Genomic DNA, 3658 nt, shown 5'->3' on the forward strand with positions numbered 1-3658 from the left:
GCCGCTTTTGTCAATTAGAGTTTTATTTTAGACAGAAACACACTGGGTACTTTCGTACTATTAGTTGGGAGGCATAGGAGGCCTTTCCACCCCCCCCCCAAGAGGGTGGCGAAAATCCCAACTCTTGTTTGAGCCTCTTCTGAGCCAGGACCAGCGTAAGCAGCGGCCCTGCCAGGTAAGTACCATTGCCTCCCCTTCTCCAGGTGAGCCGCGGAGACTCTGGGAGGTCAGTTTGTCTAGTTCCTCCCAGTGAGTTCAGGGAAGCCAGATTCCAGGACGGGTTTTCTGAGGCTCACCTGGGGACTTTTGAGTGAGGCCGAGTTTTCAGACAGGACTCTCTGGGCTCCATCTGTTACGTGGGAAGGAGGATAAAGAAGAAAGGAATTTCTTTTCTACATCTGACTTTTTTTTTTTTAAGCTTTCCCATTCTTATGACAAAACCACTACTGCTGTAGTACAATGCAGGGGCCATTTCTTTTTCTCAATGAAAATGTCATAGACATGTTAGGCATGTTCTAGAACTGTGCTGTCCACTACAGTAGCTACTAGCCTGGAGGTTCTCAACCAGGGGTGATTTTGCCCCCTACGGGGCATTTCTGGGGCAATGATTGGAGACTTTTTTGGTTGTCACAACTTTGCGGGGTTGAGGGGTTTGGGGGTACTCCTGGCATCTAGTGGGTAGGGGCCAGGGCTGTTATTAAAGCAGCCTGCTGTGCACAGGACAGGCCACCACCACAAAGAACGATGGCAGTCCAAAATGCAAGTAGTGCCCAGGTTGAGAAACACTACACTAGCCATCTGTGGTCGGCTATTTCTAAAAATGTAAATGAATTAAAATTGGATAAAATTAATCCAGTTCCTCAGTGTCATTCACCACATTTCGGATGTTTAATAACCACACGTGGCTAGGGGGTTCCTGTATTGGATACGCACAGATATGGATCATTGCAGAAAGTTCTATTGCTCCATTGTTGCAGACCTTTCTATTGGACAGCACTCTTCGGATGCTGAACAAGTGGATTTTAGCTGCCTTTCAGTTTCTGATTTACATGAGACCTGTAACATAGTTTAGTAATAATGGCTGTCGTCTGTCTTCTCTGGGAGAAATGAATTTGGGGCTCCATTGTATCAACAGATGATCTCTAAAGATATTTCTGACATAATTTCCGTGATTCTAAATTCAATTTGCTTTTTGGAAAAAAAAGACTCTAGAATATTGTTCTAAAATACCCAACTAGTCACCCAGCAGATGGCGCTGCTGCCTCACAGTCACTTAAGCAAAAAGGCTCCTTATAAATGACCCATTGTAAGATGGTTTACAACATAGGGTCTGGAAATTTCCATTCAGGAACAAAAACTTTGTAGTGGTAAATTCATTCCGTTGACACTGGGTTTCCTTCTTTCCTTCCAATGTACCCCAAAATGCAAATATGACTCTTCAGAGCCTCACTTCCCTGCTCCTTTGTTTTCCTTCTCCATCTGATCACATGGACATTTGTAACTGCTCAGAATTGAGACAGAAAAAGAACACCAGCATCCTGCCACTTGCTAATTCATTTAATTTCGTTAATTCGCTTACTCAGGAACCATTCCGTGCCTGTGCCCGTACCAGGCCCTGTTCTAGGCACCACAGTGAAGGGGGCAGGCAAAGATATTACATTGACTTTCTGGATCTTAACACTGTAGTTGGGGGAATCATTTGCCAAGGAGTAAGGAATGATAGGCTCTTTGCTATAGTTTTCTTTTTAGAAAACATTAGTTCAAAAAATAGCCTGGATTCTCATTTAAAATGTATCGGGCAGACTCTTGCTTATGTTAATCTTCCCTCGGCCAAATCCTCTGAGTGCAGGACGGTACAGAATTACTAGAACAGCATTTTTCTTCTTAAATCTTCCAGACAATTAACCAATTTGCAAATCCCTATAATAGATGGTCATCTCCACAAATGGGAAAAATACCACCACTACCTCGCTCATTGCAATTTGGGAAAATTTCAAATTACCTCACTTAGCAATGCTCAGAAAGAAGATTCGATTTAAACAGGGAGTCTATTTTTATGAGTCTGGATGTGGTTATATTTATAAATGGCATATACCTTTGAACACTTTATCACAATCTGGCACAACCTCATAAATTCTATCATCAAACTGGTTCGGTGACATTTAATAGACACCCCCCCCTTTCCTGCATGAGGGATGTAAATTTTTAGCCTCACAAAACCATCTTTTAAAAATGGTAATTACTATGTCTGTTTTTAGAGTGCCCACTTCACTCCTATTGACTGTAGCCCAGTCTCCTAATGTGGGCGACTGCATTCCCTTGGTTTTATTCCAGTAGAAACTGCTGACCGGTTGGTAACCATCTCAAGCACAATTCCCGTTCTAACGAGACGTGAGCAAGAAGGGCGAGGCGGGGAAGGACAATTGACTTACTCTGGGTTTGTGCTGGGGCTGATTGACGTGGTCCGGTACTCCGCGTACCAGGTTGGAGTGGTTAGTCATTAAGCAGGCGCTGCGAGCTCAGAAACAACAGACCAAGAGGTGCTCAGCTGTCTGTTGTGCAGAACGGGGCTGGGTATTTATAGTAGATGAACGCTTAGCATTAGGGCTTGAGTAGAAGACCCAGGCAGCATCAAAAGCAGCTAAACACCACCCTCCATTTTAGAGGGCCCGCTAATGGCTAGGCCCTACGGACGTATCAGTGATTTGTAAGCCTGACCTCAAACCCTCACAACTCTGTTATCCCCATTTTCCAGATGGGGGTGCAGAGGGGTTAAGGAATTTACAAAAAATCACACAGTAGGTGGCGATACCAGAGTTTAAGGCGGAGGCCACAGCTCTTAAGCATGATGCTCTCTGCTTTCTATCCTCTTCCATAGCTCCCGGAGCTCGGGTCCCTGGGTCCTAACACCCCTGCCAATTTCAGGCCGGCCTTGGCAGTGGAGGCGGGGCCAAATCTGTAGGTCAAAGGTCTGGACACGCCTGTCGGAGGCTGCTCGGGCTTAGGGTGGACGCCACCCCGCCCTCCCCCAGCGAACGAAAGCGGCCTGGGAGGCCCCACGCTTGCTGCTCCTGGGCCGGCCGCGGAGCCTGGCCCCGCCAGGGACGCCGGTGAGTACAGAGCGACGCCTGCCCGTGGGACCAAGCCCCGGGGGGCGACTGCCGTTTCTTGTTTCTGAACAGGGCGAGTATTTTGTATTACCTTTCTCCGCGTCAGAGACCTTCAGCAGTAATGTGGCCGGGTGGAAAGGAGGCTTGCCTGCGTTTTGAACGAAATCGTCCAACTGGTCATTTGTTACCTGTACCTGTTTGGTTTTTTCTTTTCTCACTATATTCGTGTTCTGTTGCCGCATAGTAAGTGACCACAAACGTGGTGGCCTCAAGCGATACCGATTTATGATCTCATGGTCTCTGAAGGTCAGACGTCCAGGCACAGCGTGACCGGGTTCTCCGCTCAGGGTCTCACAGGGCTGAGATCAAGGTATTGACCCAGGCCGCAGTTTCTCATCCGGGGCTTGGCGGGGGAGTCTTCCTCCGAGATCAGTGGTTGTTGGCAGAATTCGGTTCCTTGCAGCTGTGGAGGTCAGGCCCTTTGTTTGCCTGCTGGCTCTCAGCTTCTAGAGACGTCCCACAGTTCCTTGCTCCAGCCCCCCCCCCCC

The 3658-nt window shown here is 47.6% G+C and overlaps 1 long non-coding RNA gene across 1 annotated transcript; it reads right to left on the reverse strand.

The window, feature by feature from the left end:
* Positions 1-40: 40 nt before the first annotated feature.
* On the reverse strand, positions 41-3614 carry LOC103668120. The gene is made up of 3 exons (XR_569943.2): positions 3202-3614; positions 2433-2570; positions 41-349 (listed from the first exon to the last, which is right to left on the reverse strand). It is a non-coding gene; the product is annotated as an uncharacterized LOC103668120 (long non-coding RNA).
* Between the last annotated feature and the right edge of the window lie 44 nt (positions 3615-3658).

Source organism: Ursus maritimus, assembly GCF_017311325.1.
Source record: "Ursus maritimus isolate PB19 chromosome X unlocalized genomic scaffold, ASM1731132v1 scaffold_X1, whole genome shotgun sequence".
Classification (NCBI taxonomy): domain Eukaryota; kingdom Metazoa; phylum Chordata; class Mammalia; order Carnivora; family Ursidae; genus Ursus; species Ursus maritimus.